This window comes from Schistocerca serialis, chromosome 12 (assembly GCF_023864345.2).
Source record: "Schistocerca serialis cubense isolate TAMUIC-IGC-003099 chromosome 12, iqSchSeri2.2, whole genome shotgun sequence".
NCBI classification, from domain to species: Eukaryota; Metazoa; Arthropoda; class Insecta; order Orthoptera; family Acrididae; genus Schistocerca; species Schistocerca serialis.
In genome coordinates this window covers 104501229-104513358 of record NC_064649.1, presented here as the reverse complement: position 1 = coordinate 104513358, position 12130 = coordinate 104501229, and the positions used below count along the sequence as shown (strand labels likewise).

The 12130-nt window shown below is 43.3% G+C and overlaps 1 pseudogene; it reads right to left on the bottom strand.

Moving 5' to 3' along the window:
* Positions 1–356: 356 nt before the first annotated feature.
* Positions 357–474, bottom strand: LOC126428506 (5S ribosomal RNA; annotated as a pseudogene).
* Between the last annotated feature and the right edge of the window lie 11656 nt (positions 475–12130).

Sequence of the window (12130 nt, the reverse complement as noted above, 5' to 3'; positions counted from 1 at the left end):
CGCAAAACAGAACACTGCAGTGAAATTTGGCGTTACAGAGCTACGGTGGCAGACAGCGGACTCGAAAGTCTCTGCTGACAGCACATCACGTGCTGCGCCCCTCCTGGGATCGTTACCGTCTCAGTTGGGCCATAAAAACTAAACTAAACTCCTCCTGAAGAGGCCATGAAGGCCCAACTGTACTGACCGGCCGCCGAGTCATCCTCAGCACATAGGCGTCATTGCATGCGGATATGGAGGGGCATGTGTTCAGCACACCAGTCTCCCGGCTGTATGTCGGTTTCTGTGACCGGAGCCGCTGCTTCTCAGTCAAGTAGCTCCTCAGTTTGCCTCGCAAGGGCTGAGTGCACCCGACTTGCCAACAGCGCTCGGCAGACCAGATGGTCACCCATCCAAGTGCTAGCCCAGCCCGACAGCGCTTAACTTCGGTGATCTGACGGGAACTGGTGTTACCACTGTGGCAAGGCCGTTGGCTCAGTTGAGCCCTAAATGGAAAACCGTGGCGCAGGCAAGTGAGTCCCAAGTTCTGTCGTTAAGAGCAGACAGTAGGGTTCAGGTGTGGTGGAGACCCTGTGAAGAGGTCCAAGTACTGAGCCAGAAGGCCAAAGTTTGCACAGTGCTATGTGATCCACACTTAACAAGTGTTTCCGGTTTCCACGAACATCTTTCGTCGGCCTGAGCTATTACAAGTGCAACATGTTATTCTGACATGTTACACTGCACCTTACACAGAGGCCAGTTTTCCCAACTTAAAAGGGAAATATGTCAATGTGAAAAGTGGACAGCAACCCACTTTCAACTGAACTAGCGCCACTGCCTTGGTGTCTCCCTTTAAGAGCAAACGCTTTGCAGTTCTCGGACTCAACTGTCAATGGTTTCATCCCCAAGTCCAGGCTGTCCCATGTAAAATCGATACGCCTCATGCCCGAGATTCAGGTAACAAGGAGGTAAGTAAAGAAGATAGATAGTAGCAACGTTAAAAAACAAGTAGTTATCTGCACTCAACTTTCCGGTAACATGCAGTGTAGCCAACTTGCGAGACAGTGCTGCCATTTCACAAGCAATTCTACTAGAGATGACTAACCGGTACATCGGGCATACCGGTTTTATGTAGGACACCGTGCGTGATGAACAGGGTCACGTTCTTTTTTTTTGTTCCTTGTTTTAAGGGCATCAGAAAACTTGCCTACATTGCTCTTGTTAAAAGCGTGTCGTCCATTTGAAGTCGCTGGTGTAGCTGATGAACCACGTCCTGCCCACTGTACTGGATATTCAATACGAGGTGCATTCAAGTTCTAAGGCCTCCGATTTTTTTTCTCTGCACTGGAAAGAGATAGAAACATGCGCATTGTTATAAAATAAGGCTGCGTTCATTGTCAATACGTCCCAGAGATGGCAGCACCGTAAAGTAGGTGGAATTTTACCGCCAGCGGCGAGAATGAGAACTGTTTTAAATACTTAAAATGGCGACGTTTTCCTTACTTGAACAGCGTGCAATCATTCATTTTCTGAATTTGCGTGGTGTGAAACCAATTGAAATTCATTGACAGTTGAAGGAGACGTGGTGACGGAGTTATGGATGTGTCAAAAGTGCGTTCGTGGGTGCGACAGTTTAATGAAGGCAGAACATCGTGTGACAACAAACCAAAACAACCTCGGGCTCGCACAAGCCGGTCTGATGACACGATCGAGAAAGTGGGGAGAATTGTTTTGGGGGATCGCCAAATGACTGTTGAACAGATCGCCTCCAGAGTTGGCATTTCTGTGGGTTCTGTGCACACAATCCTGCATGACGACCTGAAAATGCGAAAAGTGTCATCCAGGTGGGTGCCACGAATGCTGACGGACGACCACACGGCTGCTCGTGTGGCATGTTGCCAAGCAATGTTGACGCGCAACGACAGCACGAATGGGACTTTCTTTTCGTCGGTTGTGACAATGGATGAGATGTGGATGCCATTTTTCAATCCAGAAACAAAGCGCCAGTCAGCTCAATGGAAGCACACAGATTCACCACCACCAAAAAAATTTCGGGTAACCGCCAGTGCTGAAAAAATGATGGTGTCCATGTTCTGGGACAGCGAGGGCGTAATCCTTACCCATTGCGTTCCAAAGGGCACTGCGGCAACAGGTGCATCCTACGAAAATGTTTTGAAGAACAAATACCTCCCTGCACTGCAACAAAAACGTCCGGGAAGGGCTGCGGGTGTGCTGTTTCACCAAGACAACGCACCCGCACATCGAGCTAACGTTACGCAACAGTTTCTTCGTGATAACAAGTTTGAAGTGATTCCTCATGCTTCCTACTCACCTGACCTGGCTCCTAGTGACTTTTGGCTTTTTCCAACAATGAAAGACACTCTCCGTGGCCGCACATTCACCAGCTGTGCTGCTATTGCCTCAGCGATTTTCCAGTGGTCAAAACAGACATGGAATCATGGCGTCAGCGTTGTGAAAAATGTTTACATCTGCAGGGCGATTACATCGAGAAGTAACGCCAGTTTCATCGATTTCGGGTTAGTAGTTAATTAGAAAAAAAATCGGAGGCCTTAGAACTTGAATGCACCTCTTACCACGAAAACCCAGTCCAAGTAGCAAATTTTTACTTTTTATTCATTCGATGACTAGTTGCGCGCCGAGGCCCATTTTCAAATCATCATAACATGGTCGAAAACGGCATTTTCAAATATGTCAAAAATGTGCAATGAACATTTACAGCACAGTGAAGGCAGTGCAATTCCAGAGACTAGTCATCGCATGAATAAAAAGCAAAAAAAAATTGCAACTTGGACTGGTTTTTCGTTCTACTGATTAACAGAAGATGCTGACCCAAGCTACTGCAGCATGCTGGAAGTTCGTCCTGGAGATTGTTCATTTGGGAATTCGTGCCCTGGAAGGGCATAGTGAGGGGGCGATGCTCTTGCTGTGACCACATACGTCCCATGAGTCCCCTTCCCTTGAGCTAAGGTGCTCACCACGTTTGTAACATGTGTGAATAATTTTCACCGTTCACAGTCCCTTCGGAACAGTCTCGGTCCGAGTAGGTGTGGTGATGCACCCGCCGCCCATATTATCACATGGATCAGGTTCCTTTCTGACACGACTCTGTCCGTTATAATTGACCGGGCTGTTATGCCGTGGTCGGCTAATGAATTTTGTCTCAATTCCGTTGAGGCAGCCACGCAGAAATGATACTGGCGTACAGGCTACTGCAAAATCTAAGGTTTTCCTGCCGTTTGTTAAAAATGTAACGGAAAGAATAGGGAGGATCTTGATGAAGCGAAATATTACCGGAATTTACAAGCCCACCGGGAAGATACAGGAATACCTTAAGCCTGCCAAGGACGCTCGCAAACCTTTGGAAAAAGCTGGAGTATATAGGATCCCATGCAGCTGTGGTGGTGATTATGTGGGTACCACTAAAAGAACTGTTTCTAAACGTTTGGAAGAGCACAAGGTAAATTGTAGAAGAGGAGAAACAGAACGATCAGCTGTCGCGGAGCATGCTTTCCAGCCAGGGAACCATAATATTCGTTTCGAGGAGACGCAAGTACTAGCGGCCACAAGCGGATAGTACGAAAGGCTCTACAGGGAGGCAATCGAAATCGCTAAAAACCCAAATAATTCCAACCCAAAGGAGGAGGGCGTGAAATTAAATGGAATATGGATGCCTATGTTAAAGAAGATGTGTACCACCCGTCCACTACTGGGTGATGGCAACGGCGATCGACGGCGACGGACAGCGGCCAATTGCACTGACGTTTTCAAAACACGTGACGTCACGCCGCGGCGCGGGAGCGCGCGGACACGGAATTTAGCGGCAGTCAGTAGCGAGCCAGTGGGTGTGTTGGACCTTCCATCGACCTACGGACCCCCTTGAAGATGTCTCCCGCAGTCGGAGACGTAACGTGAAAAAAAGAAAAGAAAAGGGAATTGAGACAAAATTCATCAACCGACCACGGCATAACAGCCCGGATAATTAAATGGACATGATATTTCCGGCCGTGAAAGTCTACATTTTAGTATCTGACACGACTGTGTAATGAGGATTCCCTTTGGCGCAAACGGAAATATTTCTAGCAAGGCAGCTGTGACAAATGGCAGATTCACCTGAAAACATAAACGTCGCACGGTTCACTGAATTTTTAACTGAGTTAACAAAGCACGCCACACTGAGACGCGCTCATTCTGGTCTGCATCCGGTAACTCATTAACCGACGTCTTCCGTGCACTCTTGCGTCGTTGCCCTCGATGTACCGAGTTCCGAAGCACGTTTGCATGTTGACCTCACAACACGAGATTGTTCAGTGGAAGCAGAGACTCTGGCATATGTTCCTTCTCGTCTCTTCTTCCTCCCACTCCACAGCTTATCTTTAACAACGCCAAAAGCAAAAGCGTACCTTGCCTTTTGCTGTGGAGTCTTATTACATCTTTCCTGTAATGCTCCTGTAACCTGCCTCATTCTCTGCCCTGTGTGTTGTCCTTCGTCCCACAATTGTCGATATGATGTCGATGTATCGAAATTCTTTTCAGAATATGTCGATGTAACTCTGCGATGTTTTCCTCATAGTTATATCGATACATAGATATCGAAATACCAATTTCGAATGCCGATATTTTTATTTTATATTTTTTTTGTTTTTCGCAATTTTCGATAGATATTTGAGGTTGTTCTTTTTAAATTGTAGAAGAGCATAAATTTACTTTCACTGTGTGGAGGACTCTTACTACTTTTTGAGCTTTCGTCACGTCCAGTCTTTCTCTTTGACTCTATGAAGCAAGTATAGATGGCACAAAGAAGAAGTTCAGTTGCAGTGGGGAAGTGGGAGGGGGGGTGGAGGGGGAGGGGTGTGTGAATGAGATAGTGAGATATCCAATGTGGATAAATAGCTCTACCAGCGGCGATAAAAAAACAATTTTTAATGCAACTGGTGTGCTATTTCTTCACATAGGTACTCTTCAAAAAATGTTGGTAAAACTGATGAACAAAATTCTAAATGACAAGATTGGTAAAAGTTGGGTTGTTTTGAAATTCAGCCATATGCAAACACAATTAGTTTATTTTTACCTACATGTCGCCTTCGTGTGTCAAATTTTTATTTCTGTAAACTTAATAATTTAACTGCTGTAGGCCTAGGAATTACAATATGTGCAATTTGCTTTGTTTTGTTTAGACGTTTACCTCTAAATGAACTGTATTATTATACACCAGTTTTTGCGCTATTTTTCGTCGTTTTTTTGACAGCATGTCATCTGCAAACTAGTCATGAAGAAAATTATTGGTATTTGTGAAGAACTGTTTGTGGGTAGAGGTTATGTGCGTTTCTGTACTTACATTATTCTTCCTGTTGCGTGTCTCTGGTGCCTCCATCAACTGCTGTTCACTGCACTGTTTGCACACAGGTTTTTTTACAAAATTTTCGCTTACTAGTTCATGTCGCATGCACTTTCCCAAAATGTGGTTGAGCAGACACTTGTGACTCTTTACTCACTCAGAGGTGTGATGTCATTGTCGCTGCTCACACTTGTTCATCGGGGGACTGATGACCTTAGCTGTTTAGTCCCCCTTAAACATCCCAACAACCACCACCACCACTTGTTCATCGTTGGTCTTGTGTTTGTTGTGGCGCTAATTTTGAATGTTTCGTCAGTACCGTTCTGGTGTGGCTGCTGGAATAGGGTAGAATGAATGTAATTTGTGTGTGTGTGTGTGTGTGTGTGTGTGTGTGTGTGTGTGTGTGTGTGTGTGCAATGAGAGAGAGAGAGAGAGAGAGAGAGAGAGAGAGAGAGAGAGAGGGGGGGGGGGTGGGGGGAACACATGTCTTCATTTTTTTTTCTCTCGACTGTTTGAGTGTTATGTTTTATGTGGGGAAGCGCCTTTGCATAGTTCATTGAGTGTTCCAAACAACGTTTTGTTGCACTGTTGTATTATTGCTTTTTGTGTGTGGTAGTTCTCCTGCATTGTGAGTTCCTGGCAGAGACTGTTGCTTTATTTGCCAATCTTCAGATAAGTCTCCATGTTTTTTGGGTGGTGGTTTTCTTGTTTAGGTGATCTGCAAAAGTGGAATGTGTTCTGTCGCTTCCTAGGGCTCTGAGGTGTTCGGAGTACATCGTTTTGAAATTTCTGCATGTTTGGCCTACTTAGACCGACTGGCATGAACTACAGGTTAACTGATACATTCGAGCTTTGGACAGTTTGTCTGCAGAGATGTTCTTAATGTGTAGATTTTTATGTACTGTGTTATTTGTATGGATTGATATTTGTGGCCCTTTTTTCTTAAGTATGTTTCCCACCCTGTGGACGTTTTTGTTACTGTATGTTAGTATGTGCCATCAGGGGCGCCGACTTATAAAAAAATATTGGGGGGGGGGGGCATACGGTGGGTCTTGCCCCGGTAAGTTTTCTAAATTTTAGATGAAAAATAGTGAGTTTTAAATTTTTTAAGCATTTTAGAGTCATATGATCAACATTAGAACACCGAAAACTGGACTCTCGATAACTCGACACTAGGGGAAACTCGACAAGCCTCACACATATTTTGGGTCTGAAAAAAGAAACAAAACGAACACACACGGCATTTTCGTAAAAATCTAATTTAATAAATAATAAGGTAATAAATAATAAATAGCTCTGAAACGAGTGAAATTATATTTAAATAAATCCTAAACCATTATTAAAAGAATGAAACATAAAATATTGCTGTCGCACAGTAATAGCACTTTGATTAATAAGTGAAATAAATAATTTAAGCTTACTTTGAATAAGGCTCAGGGTTCATTAAATAAAAGCAATATCTCAAAATTAATGCTTTAATACAGTTAATAAAGTTAATACAGTATGCTTAATACTTTCAGTCAAAAAGTGTGTAAATAGCGAGTTTTAATTGGATCTTACGCCCTAAAAATATTTAAGTATTTGAAAATAACTAATACAGTACTATAGTAATATAGTAATACAGTACTAATATTTAGAAACTGAAAATTTAACATTATGTATGTATTTAATTCTCTATTTTATAAAGATTCTTAATATTGCTCTAAATGCCATTATTAGGGCTAGAGTGTCTTTAGAAAGGTGCAAATGTCGACCGTCTGACTGGATTACTGAATATGAAGTCGTTGATGACTGGTCGGATATTCAGTTCATTCAAAACATCTCGGTGGGCATGATGAACAGTGAAGTTGTCCAATCGCTTCTGTCCCATTGTTGATCGGAGATATGACTTCAGACATCCAAGGACGCTAAATGACCTTTCTGCTGTTGCTGTCGTGATTGGAGAAGCTTAACGCACTTCACTACTTCACATAACATTTCTACAACTGCAGGCTCTTGTGTAATATACTTTCTTACATCAAGCATGTTTTTTAAGACCAGTTGTTTTTTATTAGCGATATCAACTAACATATTCAAGTGTAAATGCGAGGGGTCATTTTTTAAAAACTTAGTTGATTTTTCCAAATTCGTTTCACCTCTGTTTACTAAAAGCAAGCACTCTTGTTCAACTGCAATGACCTGTGTGAGTCCAGTTGAAACAAAACGCTCAGTAATGCAAGATTGCACCGTTTCACAAACTTCAATGTAAATAGCTTTGTAGTATTCCTTTGGGGTTTTGAAAGTGTGTGCTGAGCTGGTTTCGTTGTTTTCATACTTCGATTCCGAGGAAGCGAAGGATCATCAACTTGTGAAGGTTTTTCTTTTAAACACAATTCCCAAAGCATTCAAAACTATAACGTCTTCCATTCAATGTACAAATCAAGCACTCATAAATTTTTTTCCAGATCATCCACTTAGATGAGGGCACTGAATTTTTTCATTGACATCCTCTACTGAGTTCATTGCATGACAATAAAGACGTAAAAAGAAATAAGTCTTGAATTGTAACATTGACTCAAGGTAGCCTGCACATTTGTAACCTGCCTCTGCTTTGTCCTTTGCAGAAAATGTTTCAAAAAACTCTAGAAGTTCTTCAAAGTTTTTCAGTATTCTCAAGATACTATAAGCTCGCGTAGTCCATAGAGTCAGGCAAAGGCGTCGTAGACCAGCTTGGTCGAGTGCGTTTGCAACAGCCGGCCATCCTGTAACTGGGCGGGAGTGAGACTTACTGGCTGCGAACGTCGGTGGTCTCTTGCTACTGTTTACTGCGTTCGTGTGAGCTGACGAAGGTGCGATTCGTGATCATTGCTGGGATCAATAATTCGACAGAAACTACCAAATTGTGTTTCCTGCCAAAGTATGACGAAGAAGCGTACTGCAGTATCAGAAATCGCCCTTCTGCTTTTTCTTTGCACCGCCTTTTTTCCCGCAGCCCCCGGGCTACGTTGCCGTTTGGGATCCGAGTGCAACGTGTGCTTGAGTCCCTCGGTGTGGAGTTTGTACAACCCCAAATCCTGGGTTTTAACCGCCTGCCACCCTGGTTACTGAAGAGGCCCCGTGTGATTTTAGATTTATTGCAGTACAAGAGAGATTGCACTCCTGCCAGCGTTTTTAATGCAGCATTTTCTGCCATTTTGTCTGAGCACCACGACTGTGTAGCTGTTTTTACGGATGGGTCGAAACAAGGGGATTCCGTGGGTTGCTCAGTTGTTTCTCCGGATCGTGTCCTCAAGGTTCGACTGCCTCAGACTTTTACTGTCTTTGATGCAGAATTGTCTGCGATCTTGCGGGCACTGGAGTAGATGAGACTTTCTTCCTCTCCTAAATTTCTTGTCTGTTCCGATTCACTCAGTGCCCTTCACTCATTGCAACGTTTGTCTCCGGCAGACAAAATAGTCCAGACATTCAGGATGCCCTCCTCCGACTACAGCGACTGGGGAAGGTTGTAGCTTTCTGCTGGGTTCCGGGGCATGTCGGCATTGCTGGGAATGAAAGGGCGGATCTCGCAGCCAAGGAGGCGTGTCTCGATCCACAAGTATCTCAGTGTGCTATCCCCCTGCACGCACTCACCTCGCTGTTGAGCTCACGGGTCATGCGTCGGTGGGAGGATGAGTGGCTGGAAGTGACTGACAATAAGCTCCGTATAGTCAAGCCCGCAACGCGTGTGTGGTGTACTTCCTTCCTTCCCCATCGACGGGACGAGGTTCTACTCACGCGGCTTCGAATAGGCCACAGCCCTATGACGCATGGCTTCCTGCTCCGGCGAGAGGTCCCTCCAGTGTGTGGTGCTTGCGGCGTCCAGGTCACTGTGCGCCACGTTTTATTGGATTGCGTTTTATTTTCTGACCAGCGGGTCGCGGCTGACTTGCCAGCGGACCTGCCATCTATTTTAGGCAACACTCGGACCAATGTGGTTAAAGTTTTAAAGTTCTGTGCTATGTCACATGTTTTTACAAAGATTTTAGGGAGAGGATTTTAACTTGTTTACTGTGTGACAAGCTCGCCCATATTTTATGTAAGTGGCATTCTTGTTGCTAAGTTTTCCCTTTCCTTCGGTTTTACTTTCTTATGTAGTCTTTTCCTTCTTTTCCTGCTTTCTTTGAGTGTGTTTTTCAGTTTTCTTAGGTCTGTCCACATTCGTTGCTTTTAATGTGTGTCAGGGCGCTGATGACCTCGATGTTGAGCGCCCATAAGCCCCAACACACACACACACACACACACACACACACACACACACACACACCAGCTTGGTCGTTGGCACTCTCATAGTGTAAGCTTCTGAAAAGACCCATCCTTTTGTTGGAGTCCCTTACGGTGTTTATTAAGTCCTTGGCTAAAGCCATAATATCCCTCATAGACGTAAGATGGCGGAGACGGTCTACAACTGACAAGTTTAAACTGTGAGCAGTGCAGTGCACACAACGTGCTTTTGGTTGTATATCCAAAACTAACTTAGTCCTTTGAATTTACCTCTCACATTCGAGGCACCGTCACAACACTGTCCTCTTAAGTTATCCATTGACAAATCAAGACGAGCAAAAACGTCTTTTAAAATACTAAACGGAGTTTGTGATTCAGTGTCGGGGTCTCGTAAAAGCCAATAAAGTCTCCGTGATGATTAAGGAATCATCGACAGTACGAATAATACAAAATGACACTTGTTCGTAAATCGAAGAATCACTTGTTTCGTCAACCACAATAGCAAAATGTTCAGTCTTCTTGACTGAGGTCAATACCTTTCTCAATACAGACTTTCCTAGTGGATCAATGATCTTGTTTTGAATATCGTGGGACATCCACTTATACCCCGCATAGTGCTGTACCCTTTGTAGGGTGTACCTGGTACCCTGTGTTTGTCTAGAGTTTGTGTTCTTGGTTCTCTGTTGTGGCTGGTGATTTCTTCAGGGTCTGTTCTCTTTTAATTTTTTTTTAAAATTTTGTTGTTCAGTTTGTTTATCATTTGTGTGTTGTACCCATTCTCTCTGGCTGCTTGAATATATCACACACAATACTGTAGATTGACTTCTAACTAGTTCTACATACAAAGCTATCACTGATCACTCTAACTATTTGTGACGATTTTGAAGTAAAGAAGAGCTCCAGTAAAGAACGGAGATGCAGCAGATGCCAAAAAGATTGTTGTTGTTGTGGTCTTCAGTCCTGAGACTGGTTTGATGCAGCTCTCCACGCTACTCTATCTTGTGCAAGCTTCTTCATCTCCCAGTACCTACTGCAACCTACATCCTTCTGAATCTGCTTAGTGTATTCATCTCTTGGTCTCCCTCTACGATTTTTACCCTCCACGCTGCCCTCAAATACTAAATTGGTGATCCCTTGATGCCTCAGAACATGTCATACCAACCGATCCCTTCTTCTGGTCAAGTTGTGCCACAACCTTCTCTTCACCTCAATCCTATTCAATACTTCCTCATTAGTTATGTGATCTACCCATCTAATATTCAGCATTCTTCTGTAGCACCACATTTCGAAAGCTTCTATTCTCTTCTTGTCTAAACTGTTTGTCGTCCACGTTTCACTTCCATACATGGCTACACTCCATACAAATACTTTCATAAACGACCTCCTGACACTTAAATCTATACTCAATGTTAACAAATTTCTCTTCTTCAGGAACGCTTTCCTTGCCATTACCAGTCTCCATTTTATGTCCTCTCTACTTCGACCATCATCAGTTATTTTGCTCCCCAGATAGCAAAACTCCTTAACTACTTTAAGTGTCACATTTCCTAATCTAATTCCCTCAGTATCACCCGATTTAATTTGACTACATTCCATTATACTCGTTTTGCGTTTGTTGTTGTTCATCTTATACCCTCGTTTCAAGACACTATCCATTCCGTTCAGCTGCTTTTCCAGGTCCTTTGCTGTCTCTGACAGAATTACAATGTCACTTTGAGGTTATCTTAGTTATTTATACAGTAAGTATACATGGCAAATTCATATAGTCTAACCAACAAAATAACTGTGCTGCTTTACGTGAATAAAGTAAGACATGGCAATGATAAGGGACAAATGACAAAAATAATAGTTTATTAGACAACTTAGTCTTCTTAGCGCCGGTGATACAAAATGAAACATTGCTTAAAAGGATGGAGTCCCACACTGCATTGTACACAGTGAAATTTTGTGCGTTGGTGCCTTCTCCAAGCGGTCATTTGTCAGGGTTCCTATGCATTTGATTCCATTTGAAGTAAGAGATTCAAGTAGGGGCAAAGAGTTAAAGTAACTATCAATGTGCACTCTGCTCTTCTGAGGGATGTAGCCCACACAAAGCTTTCAACTACAGAATGTCCCAGTGGCTTATGGGGATCTCTTTGACGTGCTTCAACATATGGCTCAAATTTGATGAGATATCCATTAGATATAGCTAAGCACCAACATTTGAAACCATAGCGAACTGGCTTGCCTCTTATGAAATGTTTCATAAAGTGTTGGCCATAATAAGGCTCAGTGGCCTCATCCAAGGAGAAGTTTGACCCTAGAGGCTCTGTGATGTCTTGAATTTTACTTACATGTGAAATTAGTTGCCGAATCTTATAAACTTTATTTTCTTTTTCAATGCTGTCAATATCATTGACGTGGAAGAATCTATGAACTTTGTCAAAAGTGTCAAGAGTATTTCGAAACAAGGGCACAGTTTGCGTCAGATCCGGTCTGCCAGTACATATGTCTATGCATGACCTTACAATATCGAGATAACAGCAAAATAGCGATGTATCTGTAGATGTCGTCATG